This window comes from Triticum dicoccoides, chromosome 6B (assembly GCF_002162155.2).
Source record: "Triticum dicoccoides isolate Atlit2015 ecotype Zavitan chromosome 6B, WEW_v2.0, whole genome shotgun sequence".
Classification (NCBI taxonomy): Eukaryota; Viridiplantae; Streptophyta; class Magnoliopsida; order Poales; family Poaceae; genus Triticum; species Triticum dicoccoides.
Genome location: NC_041391.1, coordinates 426,723,738 through 426,729,737, shown reverse-complemented (window position 1 = coordinate 426,729,737; position 6,000 = coordinate 426,723,738).

The window sequence follows — 6,000 nt, the reverse complement described above, 5'->3', positions numbered from 1 at the left end:
TCGCCTAGGCTCGAGTTGTTGTTGTCTGTCCCTGAACCGCCGCTGGGTCGTCCCCTTATATATACGGGTGACGCCCGTCGGTCCATAGAGTCCCACACCGATTCATATTCGTATCCCGGTTGGTCTCTCTCTCTATTCCTAACTTACAGTACAAGTTTACATATCAAGCCGGTTTACGGCTACAGATTCTAAACCGACTACAGGCCTTGGGCCTTCATCTGCTTATACTACTAACAAAGTTAACCCGGCCCAGGTAGGCCGGTTCACACCCAGTGGTAATATCCCCAACAGGGGGGGTACCTGAGCATCACGACTCATGGGCTCTTACTAGCTCTCCAGCCCTCACCCTCTGGCCTTGTCCACGGCATCACAGCCTGGCATACCAGCGACGGCTAAGCCCGCTTGAGGGCCGGGACCTGAGGACGTAGAGCACGAAGGGGAGCAAAGGCGAGAGGGAAGAGGCACGTGGGGACCTCGCCAGGCAACTCCTCGGCTGCCAACACGTGGGCCCGGCGCCGCGCCAAGGAGTGGTTTTTGACCCCCGAGAAAAGTCATCCTCCGGAAACACTGGCTGTCATAGCACCAACCTCGAACCTAATGCAGTCCCGCTTTGGCGATGTCGCGCTCCTTTCTCACCGAACGATGGCTGCTTGAGCGCTAAAGGGGACCTCCTGAGCATCGCGACTCAGGGGCTCTTACTGGACCCCGGGCCGCTCACCTCCTGGCCTTGACCACGGCATCGCGACCTAGCATACCAGCGACGGCTGAAGCCTGCCTTGGGACCGGGACCTGTCAGCGCAGAGCGTCAAGTCCTTGCGAGGTTTGAAAGGAGGAACTAAGCTAAGACGGGACGAGCATCCCTCAACACTTCATGATAACGATCATATTAACAAATGGAACTACAAGCACCTTACAAACCCCTACGGGGTGTGTTCTTCGATTCCTCGCAAGGAACAAAAGGAGCAGATCCTAAAGAGTGCTAACTACGCACGCCTCCGCAAGAGACGCTGATGTCTACTACACAACCTTCTTCTTGTAGACGTTGTTGGGCCTGCAAGTGCATAGGTTTGTAGGACAGTAGCAAATTTCCCTCAAGTGGATGACCTAAGGTTTATCAATCCGTAGGAGGCGTAGGATGAAGATGGTCTCTCTCAAACAACCCTGCAACCAGATAACAAAGAGTCTCTTGTGTCCCCAACACACCCAATACAATGGCAAATTGTATAGGTGCACTAGTTCGGCGAAGAGATGGTGATACAAGTGCAATATGGATGGTAGATAAAGGTATTTGTAATCTGAAAATATAAAAACAGCAAGGTAACAAGTGGTAAAAGTGAGTGTAAACGGTATTGCAATGATAGGAAACAAGGCCAAGGGTTCATACTTTCACTAGTGCAAGTTCTCTCAACAATAATAACACAGATAGATCATATAACAAGCCCTCAACATGCAACAAAGAGTCACTCCAAAGTCACTAATAGCAGAGAACAAACGTAGAGATTATGGTAGGGTACGAAACCACCTCAAAGTTATTCTTTCGGATCAATCTATAAAAGAGTTCATACTAGAATAACACCTTAAGATACAAATCAACCAAAACCCTAATGTCACCTAGATACTCCATTGTCACCTCAAGTATCCATGGGCATGATTATATGATATGCATCACACAATCTCAGATTCATCCAACCAAAATAAAAGTACTTCAAAGAGTGCCCCAAAGTTTCTATCAGAGAGTCAAGAACGTGTGCCAACCCCTATACATAGGTTCCCAATGTCATGAAGCCCACAAGTTGATCACCAAAAAATACATCAAGTGGCACATGATATCCCATTATCACCACGTATAATCACGGGAAGACATACATCAAGTGTTCTCATAAAAGACTCAATCCGATAAGATAACTTCAAAGGGGAAACTCAATTCATCACAAGAGAGTAGAGGGGGAGAAACATCATAAGATCCAACCACAATAGCAAAGCTCGGGATACATCAAGATCGTGCCATAGAGGGAACACGAGAGAGAACACGAGAGAGAGAGAGAGATCAAACACATAGCTACTGGTACATACCCTAAGCCCCGAGGGTGAACTACTCCCTCCTCGTCATGGATAGCGCCGGGATGATGAAGATGGCCACCGGTGATGGGATCCCCCTCCGGCAGGGTGCCGAGAAGGGCTCCCGAGAGGTTTTTGGTGGCTACAGAGGCTTGCGGCGGTGGAACTCCCGATCTATCTTCTGTTATGGAAGTTTTAGGGTACGTAGGTATATATGGGTGCAAGGGGTACGTAAGTGGAGCTACGGGGGCCCCACGAGGCAGGGGGGCGCTCCCTAGGGGGGTGGGCGTGCCCCCCACACTCCTGAGCACCTCCCGTATCTTCTGAAATGGAGTCCAAGTTCATCAGGTGGGTTTCCTTCCAAAAATAACTTCTCCAGTTGATTTTGTTCCGTTTTGACTCCGTCTGATATTCCTTTTCCTCGAAACACTGAAATAGGCATAAAACATCAAATCTGGGCTGGGCCTTCGGTTAATAGGTTAGTCCCAAAAATAATATAAAAGTGGATAATAAAGCCCAATATTGCCTAAAATAGTAGATAAAGTAGCATGGAGCAATCAAAAATTATAGATACGTTGGAGACGTATCAAGCATCCCCGAGCTTAATTCCTGCTCGTCCTCGAGTAGGTAAATGATAAAAAAGAATTTTTGATGCGGAGTGATACTTTGGCATAATTTCAATGTAAATCTTCTTAATTGTGATATGAATATTCAGATCCAAAAGATTTAAGACAAAAGTTCATATTGACACAAAAATAATAATACTTCAAGCATACTAATCAAAGCAATCATGTCTTCTCAAAATAACATGGCAAAAGAAAGTTCATCCCTACAAAATCATATAGTTAGGCTATGCTTCATTTTCATCACACAAAGATGTTCCCAACTTCTATACCCCCGATGACAAGCCAATCAATTGTTTCATACTTAAATAATCTCAAACTTTTTCAACCTTCACGCAATACATGAGCGTGAGCCATGGATATAGCACTATGGGTGGAATAGAATATGATGATGGGGATTGTGTGGAGAATACAAAAAAGGAGAAAGTCTCACATTGACGAGGCTAATCAACGGGCTATGGAGATGCCCATCAATTGATGTCAACATGAGGAGTAGGGATTGCCATGCAACGGATGCACTAGAGCTATGAATGCTCAACAAAAGAAAACTAGTGGGTGTGCATCCAACTCGCTTGCTCACGAAGACCTAGGGCATTTGAGGAAGCCCATCGTCGGAATATACAAGCCAAGTTCTATAATAAAAAATTCCCACTAGTATAAAAAGACAACTTATGAGACTCACTACACGAAGAACAAGGTGCTACTTTGAAGCACAAGTGTGGAAAAAGAGATAGTAGCATTGCCCTTTTTTCTTTTTTTTTTCTTTTTTTGGGCCTTTATTTTTTTTCTTTTGGCCTTTCTCTTTTTTTATTTGGGCAATGCTCTAATAATGATGATCATCACACTTCTATTGATTACAACACAAGGATTACAACTCGAAACTTAGAACAAGATATGACTCTATATGAATGCCTCCGGCGGTGTACGGGGATGGTGCAATGAATCAAGAGTGACATGTATGGAAAATAATGCATGGTGTCTTTGCCAGAAATACGATGTCAACTACAGGATCATGCAATGGCAATATGACAAAAGTAATGTATGTCATGATGATGATGGTGGAAGTTGCATGGCAATATATCTCGGAATGGCTATGGAAATGCCATGATAGGTAGGTATGGTGGCTGTTTTGAGGAAGATATAAGGAGGTTTATGTGTGATAGAGTGTATCGTATCACGGGGTTTGGATGCACCGGCGAAGTTTGCGCCAACTCTCGAGGTGAGAAAGGGCAATGCACGGTACCGAAGAGGCTAGCAAAGGTGGAAAGGTGAGAGTGCGTATAATCCATGGACTCATCATTAGTCAAAAGAACTCATATACTTATTGCAAAAATTTAGAAGTCATCAAAAATTCAAGTACTACGCGCATGCTCCTAGGGGGATAGATTGGTAGGAAAAGACCATCGCTCGTCCCCGACCGCCACTCATAAGGATGCACAAGCCAGGTACACTTCATGTTTCAAATTTGTTACACAACTTTAACCATACGTGCATGCTACGGGACTTGCAAACTTCAACACAAGTATTTCTCAAATTCATAATCACCCAACTAGCATGACTTTGATATTATCATCTCCATATCTCAAAACAATTATCAAGTATCAAACTTTTCTTAGTATTCAACACACTCATAAGAAAGTTTCACATATCTTGAATACCAAGTATATTAATATTAAGCAAACTACCATGCTATTAATGACTCTCAAAATAATCTAAGTGAAGCATGAGAGTTCATCTATTTCTTCAAAATAAAACTACCACCATGCTTTAAAAGATATAAGTGATGCACTAGAGCGAATGACAAACTACTCCAAAAGATATAAGTGAAGATCAATGAGTAGCTAAATAATTATGCAACTATATGAAGACTCTCTCTCATTTAATAATTTCAGATCTTGATACTTTATTCAAACAGCAAGCAAAGCTAAAGAAAACTACATTGCAAGGATAGCACAAATCATGTGAAGAAGCAAAAACTTAGGCTCAACCGATACTAACCGATAGTTGTTGAAGAAGAAAGGTGGGATGCCTACCGGGGCATCCCCAAGCTTAGATGATTGAGACTTCTTGAAATATTATCTTGGGATGCCTTGGGCATCCCCAAGCTTGAACTTTTGTGTCTCCTTAATTCCTCTCATATCATGGTTTCTCTTTGTATCAAAAAGCTTCATTCACAACAAACTCAACAAGAACTCGTGAGATAGGTTAGTATAAACCAATGCTAAACCTTATCATTTTCTACTGTAACAAATCACTAAAATTATTATTCAACATTTAATACTAAATGCCTCTGCATATTTAAAACTCCTATCCTCGAATAGAATCATTAAACAAGCGAACATATGCAAACAATGCAAACATAACAGCAATCTGCTAAAATAGTACAGTCTGTAAAGAATGCAAGAGTATCAATACTTCCCTAACTCCAAAAATTATGAACTAAAATTCCCAGTGTAGTAAATTTATCATATCTCATTATGCAAAGAGATTCAACATTATACCACTCTCTGACTTTTCTAGGGAATTTTTGCAACAGCGGTAAACTTTCTGTTTTTCAAACAGCAACATGTATACTAGCAAAATAAGCATGGCAAAGGCTATCCTTGACTTCTTTATTGAAACTAAAGCTGCAAAACATTATTCCAACTAACAGCAAGCAAAAACTAACAAAAGTGTCATGGATTTGTCACGGCAGATGTCCTAATGAAAGGACTTAGTCGTGGAGCCATCGCTACGGGTTAACTTGAAGGGGTTAAAGCGGACACAAAGACACGGGGGTTTTATACTAGTTCGGCCCCTTCGATGAAGGTAAAAGCCTACATCTAGTTGTGATGGAATTGATGTGGTTTCGATGGCTAGGGAGCAAACAAGCTTCGCCTAGGCTCGAGTTGTTGTTGTCTGTCCTGAACCGCCGCCGGGTCGACCCCTTATATACACGGGTGACGCCCGTCGGTCCATAGAGTCCCAACCGGTTCATACTTGTATACTGGTTGGTCCCTCTCTATTCCTAACTTACAATACAAGTTTACATATCAAGCCGGTTTACAGCTACAAGCTCTAAACCGACTACAGGCCTTGGGCCTTCATCTGCTTATACTACTACTGAAGTTAACCCGGCCCAGATAGGCCGGTTCATGCCCGGTGGTAATATCCCCAACATTAGGCCCCAGATTGATTTGAACTGGTTCATGTCGCCATGTCGTCATCATCTCTGGTTGCTGTAAACCGGTATGATGTCATCATGAAGTTAACATTTATGACGCCTTCTTTTATCGATAGATCTGCGATGTCCAAGTCATCACCTCCACTTCCGAAATTT